Consider the following 10,412-nt stretch of genomic DNA (forward strand, 5'->3'; position numbering starts at 1 on the left):
GAGGGTCTACTCCACTGTGAGAGATTCTACCTCTCGACACAAGTCCTTTAAGGAACCTCTGGGTTACTTGATTAAGAAATCAAGCTAAGCAAGTCATGAAAAGCAAGCCAGTACGTAGTTTTCCTCTGTGGTTCCTGCCTCTGATCCAGGACTAATTCTTGCCTAGACTTACAAAATGAAATAATTTCTTTTCTCCTCTAAGTTGGTTTGGTCCCAGTTTTATTACAGCAACAGAGAAGCAAACTAAGAGACCTGGAAAAATGGAGTCTCAAATAAGGAACTGCATGGATCAGACTGGCCTGTGGGTATGTCTCTGATTTGCTGATTAACATGGGAGAGTCCAGTCTCTTGGGAGCAATAATACCCTGAAGCAAGAGGGCCTGGGCTGTCTAAAAAATGGGTTGGTGAGGAGAAGGAAAGAGAGAAGTAGGTAGGTAGGTAGGTGAGCAAGCCAAAAAGCAGCCCTGATCTTTTGCTTCCAGCAGTGGTGGATTGTAACCTGGGAGTTAGAGTATGAAATAAATCTTTCCCCACGTTGTTTTAGGTCTTAGTGCTTTATCACAGCATCAGAGAGCAGCCTAGGCCATTTGCTGAGAGACCTCTCCGGTCTATCTGGCTACAGGAGATGCATGAAGCTCTGGAGATAATGTGGATGGGCTTATACTCAGACAAACTAGAAGCCTCTAGGGTTAAGCCCAGGTGGTAAGTACATGTCCTTTTCCTGTACATGGGCCTTCTGGTGAGATTTCTGGAAAATTAGGCTAATGGCTGGGAAAGGAAGGGGCCTTGTTAATTACACTGGGATTCTTGCTCAGCTTCTGGTGAGACACTTCAGTCAATGACTGGCTTCTCTTCCTTCTTGTGTTGCCAAAAATTTTTCCTGCCTTTCTTATCCTGCCTTAAAAATCACTGTCAGAGACTGGCTAAAAACTGGCTCCACAGAAATATTCTGGAATGTCTGAAAGTAGCCATGGCTCATTATATCTGGAAAATGCAGTCCTCTTCCCAGGATGAGATATAAGATGTTAATGAGATCCAAGATGGGAAGTTACTGTAACCTGTGGAACCAACTCTGAAAGCCCACACTATGAAAATGAGCCCACACCTGCCCTAAGGGACTGCAGAAGTCACAGGTTTCTGTGCTTGAGGCAGCTGGGCTGCTGAACTTTGCTCTGGCCTGCACCTCCCTTGGAGTTAATCTTTTCCTAATAAACTGTCCCTCCTCTGCTGCAACTCTCCAGTTTTTGTTAGGGGACAGGAGAACCTGGAACTCCTTTAAAGTGATCCTCTGATTCCCAATACCTGGTATCAATCGGTTTTAGTAAAAAATTATAGAGACAAAATGAGGTGTTGGAATTGTGGCTTGTGTCCGGACAGACCATACCAGGCCAATGCAGTTCCACATGGCAGAGGCTTATTTTCAGGTGCAAAGTGGGTGATGGAGATAAAGGGAGAAAAGACAGAAAGAAGGGGGGAAGGCCAGGAAGGATCTGCCTTTTATTTAGCCTGTGACGTAACCACTGGAAGGTAAGGGTGGGAAGTAGACTCTGGGAATGTAGCAAATTGTCGTGGCAATAGATGTGTTGGTCCCTGTCAACTATGGATGACATCACTGGGCTTGGAAGCAATCTGCCAAGCCAGTTCCTAATATCAACACAAAAAATAGAATGTTTATCTTTTTTAAAGATTTATTTATTATTATATGTAAGTACACTGTAGTTGTCTTCAGACATACCAGAAGAGGGCAGTGTCAGCTCTCAATACAGATGGTTGTGAGCCACCATGTGGTTGCTATGATTTGAACTCAGCACCTTCAGAAGAGCAGTCAGTACTCTTAACCACTGAGCCACCTCTCCAGCTCCCCAGAATGTTTATTTTTAAGGGTTGGAGAATATGGGGCTATTATTGTTGAGTGTGGGAAGCCACATGTGCCATTGTAGAGTGGCGCAGGCTTCTGCTGGCCACCACGAATAAGTTTGGGCAAACGACCAATGCTTACTTATGCAGTAAAGTTTTTTGCCAAAACACTGCCTGTGCAGAAGGATCCTGTTGCAGCGTTGTTCTTGCTGGTCGAGTTGGACGCACGCAAGAAGTGGTGCCGAAACCCGGGATGAAACATCTTCAGGCACGAGCGAAGACCCCCTGCTACAGGGAGGATTCAGAACTGCATCTCGGGGAAGGAGCGGTTAATGAAGTGTTCCCATAAAACAGACTGCTGAGAAGGATTCGATTGCACAGATTCAGAACTCTTCAGCTGAGGAACGGTGGTACCGGTAAGTATAAAGAAATTGATATGAGTCTCTGAGAGGTATGCTTTCCTACGGAATAGATTCGATAATTGTCGCTGGGGTTGTGCTGCTCGCTTTTTTCTTGCCTTGATAGTATGCCTTTGCCTTAACTGTTACTGCCCCGGGCACGAGTGTATCTGCTGGGAATAATTTCACGTAGATAATGCTTAGTCCAGGACGATCATGGGTACTGGCCAGTCTATTCCTTTAGTAGGGCTGGTGCAAGCCTTGCTTAAAGAAAGAGGTTTAAAGATTTCTGAAAGTACAGTGAGCGGGTTTTTAAAAGAGATAGACAGACTCGCTCCTTAGTTTGCCCCACTGAGTGGCTGACGCTACCTAGTTGGGAAAAGTTAGGGAGAGATATAGCGAGAGAGGAAGCTGAAGGGAAAGTGAAGGCAGGAACAAGGCCGTTATGGAAATTAATTAAGGCTTGTATCCAGGATAAGAAATGTGAGCTAGCTGTTAAGGAAGGGCAGCGACTTTTACAGGAGCAACAGGAAAGTATGTCAGAAACAGAGAGATATGAAAAAGAAGATGCGCGCAGAAAGATAAGTAAAGGGAAAGAAATAAAAGGAGAAAAGGAAAAGAAACCAAAAAGTAAAGTTATAAAAGATAATATAAAAGATAAAGAATAGAAAATTAAGTCAATTTACCCTCCTCTCGAGGACTTTGAATTATTAGAATTATCTTGCTCAGAGGACTCAGAATTATCAGCAGGGGAGGAGGAAGATTTGGAGGAGGCTGCTGCAGAGTATGAGGTGGAAAGATATGGTCCAATAGGGAGGAGTTTTGGTGCTCCCCCACCACCTCTGCTTATACATATAAGAAAGCAATTGGCAATGGTCACTCTTTTTGCACTCCTAGAGGGTTGCGAAAAATATGTCAGGCTTTTCCTGTTTTTTAGGATCAAGCTTAACAGCGGTATTATGAGCCAATATCGCATAAACAAGTGAAAGAGTTAGTAGAGTCAGTAAGGACCTACAGAGTTAATGCCTCATTTACTCAGTCCCAGATTGAAAGAGTGGCTCACAATGCCATGACTCCCTCGGATTGGATGAGTGTGGTAAAGGCATGTCTTACGATGGGACAGTATCTAGATTGGAAGTTTATATGGCATGATCTGTGTTTGAGTCAGACCCGTGCTAATGCTACTGCAGGGCAACCAGCATGGAGCTTTGAAATGCTTACAGGTTAGGGTATATGGACAAACAATCAATTAGGATACCCAGTGCAGGTCTATGATCAAATCAATCAGGCAGCAGTGAAAGCTTGGAATGATGGAAGCAGCAGGGCGCATATTTGGTGATTCTGAGGCCGCATTGCCACTAATTGAACAATTAGTTTATGAGCAATGTACCAAAGAATGCAGAAATGCTATCACACCTTGGAAAGGGAAAGGACTACAGGCGTGGATGAAAGCATGTAGAGAAATAGGAGGACCACTTTCAAATGCAGGGCTGGCTGCCGCAGTTTTGATGGCGCAAACAAAAGAAATAACCTGCTATAATTGTGGACAAACAGGTCATATGCAAAAGCAGTGTACAAAGGGTAGAAAGAGTAGGTTTGAAAAGACAGGACCAGGTATTTGCCCAAAATGTGGGAAAGGAAGACATTGGGCAAATGAATGTAGATCAGTCAGAGATATAAAAGGAAGGCCAATACCTCAATTTAAAGTACAACAGCCAAAAAACGGAGTAAGGGGCCCCCGTCCCCAGGGCCCCCAAATGTATGGGGCACTCCAGACCACAGTGTCTATGAGGCCACCCAGAGACCGAGGAGAGCCACTCCGGGTTCAGCAGGATTGGACATCTGTGCCACCTCCAGAGTAATTCTTACACCTCAAATGGGATGCCAACCTATTTCATCAGATTTTAGAGGTCCCTTACCAAAGGATACAGTGGGCCTACTGGTGGGTAGGTCCTCTTCTGCTTTGAAAGGATTAATGATACACCCTGGAGTTATAGATTCAGATTATGAGGGACAAGTTAAGATTATGTGTTCTGCACCCCGAGGTATCGTAGCCATTTCTCCTGGAGATCGCATTGCTCAATTGCTGATTCTTCCTAGTTTGCATAACATGTTCCCTAGTAGCCAGGATTCCCGAGGAGATAAGGGACTTGGTTCTACAGGAACTAATGTGGCATACATATCTTTAGATTTGGATAAGCGTCCCACATTACCATTACAAATAGAAGGAAAAACCTTTCAAGGCATAATGGATACAGGAGCGGATAAAAGCATTATATCCAGTAATTGGTGGCCTGCTTCTTGGCCTGTTAATCAATCGTCACATAGCTTACAAGGATTAGGATATGAGGCTACCCCAACTATAAGTGCAAAATTCTTACAATGGAAAGATAAAGAAGAAAGGACAGGGCTTTTTCAACCTTATGTACTCCCTTTGCCTGTAAACTTATGGGGAAGAGATGTGATGTCAGCCATGAACTTTATACTGACTAATGATTATTCTCAGAAAAGCAAGGAAATGATGAAAGGAATGGGATATATACCTGGACTAGGTCTAGGAAAAAATTTATAAGGTAGAATTTCACCAGTTAAAGCCACAGTAAAAGCAGATAAGAAAGGGCTGGGTTTTTTCTAGGGGCCGCTGAAGAGCCTTTGCCCATTCCATGGTGTACGGAGGACACGGTGTGGGTGCCTCAGTGGCAGCTAAAGAATTAGTACAAGAACAATTAGACCTGGGACATGTAGAACCCACACAATCACCCTGGAACACTCCTATTTTTGTTGTAAAGAAAAAGTCAGGTAAATGGAGATTGTTACATGACCTCAGAGCCATTAATGCACAAATGCAAGTTATGGGTCCTGTACAAAGAGGACTCCCCCTACTTTCAGCTCTACCTAAGGATTGGAGAATTATAGTAGTAGATATTAAGGATTGTTTCTTTTCCATTCCATTAAACAAGAAAGATAAACCTAGATTTGCATTTACCCTACCTTCTGTTAATCATATGGAGCCTGATAAAAGGTATCAATGGCGAGTGTTACCCCAAGGAATGGCAAATAGCCCTACCATATGTCAATTATATGTAGGAAAAGCTTTACAACTAGTTAGAGATGGTTTCCCCTCCTTAAAAATTTGTCATTATATGGACGACATTGTGATTTGTGGACCTGAAGAAGAAAGTATACAGCGAGCTTATGGCTTGCTTAATGAAACTTTAAAAAATAATGGCGCCGGGCGTGGTGGCGCACGCCTTTAATCCCAGCACTCGGGAGGCAGAGGCAGGCGGATTTCTGAGTTCGAGGCCAGCCTGGTCTACAAAGTGAGTGCCAGGACAGCCAGAGCTACACAGAGAAACCCTGTCTCAAAAAACCAAAAATAAATAAATAAATAAATAAATAAATAAATAAATAATGGCTTGATTATTGCACCAGAAAAGGTACAGCAGTCTAATGTTAGTCAATTTTTAGGAGCCACTATTACTTTACGGTGTGTTACCCCACAAAAGATTAGTATAAGAAAAGATCTTCTAAAGACATTAAATGATTTTCAAAAATTATTAGGAGATATAAATTGGATTCGACCTTATTTAAGGATCCCTACTTCGGAATTAAAACCTTTATTTCAAATTTTAGAAGGAGAATCACATATTACCTCATTGAGACAATTAACACCTGAGGCTTCTGAGGTTCTTAGGAAGGTAGAAAAAGCGATACAAACAGCACAGCTAAATCGTATAAATGAGCAAAAACCTTTTTGCCTATGCATATTGAGAACCATAAATTTGCCAACTGCTGTATTATGGCAAGATGGTCCTCTAGTATGGATACATCCACATATATCCCCTAATAAGACTATAGAGCATTATCCCACCATGGTGGCAAATATGGCCCATAAAGGCATAAAAAGTTCAATTACTTACTTTGGAAAAATGCCTGATAGAATAATTGTTCCCTATACTGCTGCACAAATGCAAACATTGTGTGCGACTATAGATGAATGGGCTATTCTTAGATGCAGTTATTCTGGTTTAATTGATAATCATTACCCTAAACATCCTTTATTACATTTTCTTTTATTACATCCAGTGATATTTCCAAAGGTAACGGCTAATACTCCTATAAAGGGAGCCATTGATATTTATACAGATGGATCCAAAACAGGATTTGGAAGTTATGTGATTAATGAAAAGGCTGTAAGGTTGCAATATACACCAGGAGCCCCTCAATTGGTAGAATGTTTGGTGGTTTTAGAAGTCTTTAAAAGATTTCTTATGCCCATAAATATTATCTCTGATTCTGTTTATGTGGTTAATGCCATACTAACGTTAGAGACTGCTGGAAATTTTAAGCAGTCTAGTCCAGTATCTGAAATTTTGATGAAAATACAAAATTGTATTTTGATGCGTGAGCATCCCTTTTATATTCAACATATTAGAGCACATACATCATTACCTGGACCTATGGTTAAGGGAAATGCAATTGCTGATTCAGCCACCAGAGATATGGTTTTCCTATCACAAAATTCTATAGAAAGTGCTAAAAATTTTCATCAACTTTATCATGTCCCTGCTTCTACATTACGACAAGTTTAAGCTCACACGAACAGAAGCTCGAGATATTGTCCTACAGTGTGGTAGGTGTGTAGAATTTATTAATGCACCTTCCGTGGGCGTTAATCCTCACGGATTGCGACCCCTAGATGTTTGGCAAATGGATGTCACACATATCCCACCTTTTGGGAAATTACAATATGTACATGTGTCTATCGATACCAGTTCTGGTGTCCTACATGCCTCTCCCTTGTCAGGGGAAAAAGCAGTTCATGTCATATCTCACTGCTTAGAGGCTTGGGCTGCATGGGGTAAGCCCCTAGTGCTAAAGACAGATAATGGTCCTGCGTATACTTCTTCTAAATTTAGCCAATTTTGCAAACAAATGCAAGTGAAACATATTACTGGACTGCCCTATAATCGACAGGGTCAAGGCATCATTGAGAGAGCCCATTGTACTTTGAAACAATATTTGCAAAAACAAAAAGGGGGAATAGAGGCTATGACGCCAAAGATGGCTCTATCCCTTACAATATTTACTCTTAATTTTTTAAAATTGGATGACGCTGGAAGATCACCAGCCGAAAGGCACGGACAATGGCTTCAATCGCCCAATGAAATGGTCAAATGGAAAAATGTCCTTGATAAAAAATGGTATGGCCAGGATCCTATCTTAATCAGATCCTGGGGAGCTATTTGTGTTTTTCACAGGGTGAAGAAAATCCACTTTGGGTCCCAACACGACTGACAAGGACCGTGAAAGAGCAAGATGAACCCCAAGATGATCCTCCTGCTCCTGATGATTGAGAACGGGATAAGTATACCTTTGTGGGCCATCATAAGATCATGGCCAGTACCTTTACCGGTACATTCCAATTCTTCTACCTTGCCTTTGTTTTATGCAACAGAATGTTTTCTGGATGCGCCTTGTGCACGACAAACTCCTCAAGAGCCACGGGTGTATAATAGTACGAGTTTTCATTTAAATTATACACTATGCTTTGTGCATAATGTGGATAAACCTTTTACACCCTGTATATTTTTAAAGAAAAAGATTATCTCTAATTGGGCAGATCCCATTATCCAAAATAAAGTGAGCTCTGGAGTGTTACTTAATGCTTTAACGCAAGTCGTTCAAGGAGCGCAATTAGGCTCAGGTGATGTTGGAAATAATATAACTTCACCTATAAACATCACCACTATTATGATAAAGGGAAAGGTGACTATTCCCAAAAGATCATGATGGCCTGTTGGCAATGCTACTGCTAAACGCAGCGTGCCCTGGTGTCATCCGGACCTCACATTTCCTATAGTTTTTTCACCTTGTCAATCAAAAATTTTTCCTCGAAAAGAAATAGCAAAGGGTTTTGTTTTGTCACCTCCATTAGATTTTTCTGTAATGAATGATAAAGGAGATGCTACAGGAAAAGAAAATATTTGGCCATATTACCAATGGATTTTAAGTAATGAGGCAGGTGCTAGTACCAGTCTGTCAGCCTTTGCACTGCTGACTGGCACCTTTCATGAGATACTGAATGTTTCTGCCACACTTTCCAATACCTCTGCTCATTTAGATAATGTGACAACTAATAGAGTTATCAGAAATATGACTACCTCTCCAGTAGAAGTTTGTGTTAGTCCTCCATTTTTCTTTATATTGGCTGAATTTCAAAATGATACAGAATGGTTAGATTGTACAAATATCACTTGTTTTTTGACTCAATGCTGGAATGGAGCCAAATTCTTAGCCTTAGTGGTACAGCTACCAATCTTGGTCCTTGTACCTGTTGAGGCAGATCCAGAGAAGTTCCCAATAATGAGTCTAGTTAGGCAGAAGAGAGATTTTGGAATCACAGCTGCCATTGTCACTGCCATTGTGGTGTCTGCAGCATCAGCGGTTACCGCAGGAATTGCTATGGCCAATCAAGTTAATAGTGCTGACACCATAAGTCAGATAGCAGAAAAAACATCTGAGGCATTGCTCACTCTGCAAAGGGTGGATTCGCATATCGCCTCAGGATTAATGTTAGTGAGTCAGAGAGTGGATATTTTACAGCATAACATGGAACAGATGATGGATGTCATTCAAATGAGTTGTGTGGCATCCACTCCGCATGTATGCATTACTCCCAATAGGTATATTAATAATTCTTTTATTAAAAGTACAGACCTATCGAATTATCTGAAGGGGAACTGGTCGCAGGAGCTGGATAGGTTGCAGAAGAGGCTGCAGATACAGATCCTGAACCTTAATGGAACCAGAGTGGAACCTGTGACCTTTGGAGACTTTACCTCTTGGCTTTCCTCTGCTTTCTCTTACTTTAAGGAATGGGTGGAAGTGATTTTGTTTGGTGCTGCCATATGCTGTGGACTGGCGTTCATGCTCTGGTTGGTATGCAAATTTAGAACCCAACAAAAAACATGACTTTTGTGACAAGGTGATTATAACTCAGGCACTTTTAGCTATTGAAAACGGTGCCTCCCCTGAATTTTGGTTATCTATGCTCAAGAATTAGTCAGCATCTGAGTTCTCTGCTCTTGCGCATGAGAGAGACTCAACAATCATTGATCAGCCCTTGCACATTGCTGCACACGACAGGGTGATCATGACTTCCCCACTAATTCACTTTTTGGCTGGCCTCTTTTGCAGAGTTCGCCCTAGGTCATTTAGCAGTTACTGTCACACAGCACTGGGGTATCCAGAGACGGGCAACTTTCCTCATGCACAGGCCAACCTAAGACATGGGGTCTGGTGGCAATAGGGTTACCCTATGACGGGAAAGGCTGTGACATTAGAGGAATGACCTAAAACAGGAGCCACAGCAGATGGACATAATTGCACAGGCCTAGTCCAGCCTCATTTTATTAAAACAAAAAGGGGGAGATGTGGGAAGCCACATGTGCCGTTGCAGAGTGGCACAGGCTTCTGCTGGCCACCACGCATAAGTCTGGGCAAACGACCAATGCTTACTTATGCAGTAAAGTTTTTTGCCAAAACACTGCCTGGCCCGGGCATGATAATGAGGCTCTGCAAAGTACTGAGAGTAGAAGCAATCAGATGTGAGACATGCAAATGAGTTATGATAATGAGGTGCTGAGAGAATAACCAATCAGATGTGAGACATGCAAATGAGGTATGTTAATGAGGTACTGTGAGATACTGAGAGAGAGTAGCCAATCAGATGAGGAACATGCAAATGAGGCATAGTGCATAACCAATCCGGTGTGAGACACGCCTCTCCTAGGCCTATATAAGCAGCACCAGTTCTGGGCTCGGGGTCTCTTCGCCTCTACAATCAAGCTCTCCCAATAAACGTGTGCAGAAGGATCCTGTTGCAGCGTTGTTCTTGCTGGTCAAGTTGGACACGCACAAGAGTTGAGGTCTGGGAATTACTTCACAAACCATTCAGACACTGATTTCAGTTAGACAGGGCTGGTTTATTGATCACACACTTCAAGACTGATTGATCAGAGCCATAGAGGAGACTCAGGAGCTAACTGTGGCCACAAATGTTTTCCAGGGCCAGTTTATTTATTTATTTATTTAAAAATTCTATTTTATTCTTTCTTTTTTTAAAAATATTTTTATTACGTATTTTCCTCAATT

The 10,412-nt window shown here is 42.1% G+C and overlaps 1 long non-coding RNA gene across 1 annotated transcript; it reads left to right on the forward strand.

Moving 5' to 3' along the window:
- The first annotated feature begins 56 nt into the window (after nt 1–56).
- On the forward strand, nt 57–10,125 carry LOC115030887 (uncharacterized). Its single transcript, XR_015047334.1, has 4 exons — nt 57–305; nt 545–702; nt 2,040–2,273; nt 7,517–10,125. It is a non-coding gene; the product is annotated as an uncharacterized LOC115030887 (long non-coding RNA).
- The last annotated feature ends 287 nt before the right edge of the window (nt 10,126–10,412 follow it).

Source organism: Mus caroli, unplaced genomic scaffold (genome assembly GCF_978045245.1).
Source record: "Mus caroli unplaced genomic scaffold, Mus_caroli_1 scaffold_6, whole genome shotgun sequence".
Lineage (NCBI taxonomy): Eukaryota > Metazoa > Chordata > Mammalia > Rodentia > Muridae > Mus > Mus caroli.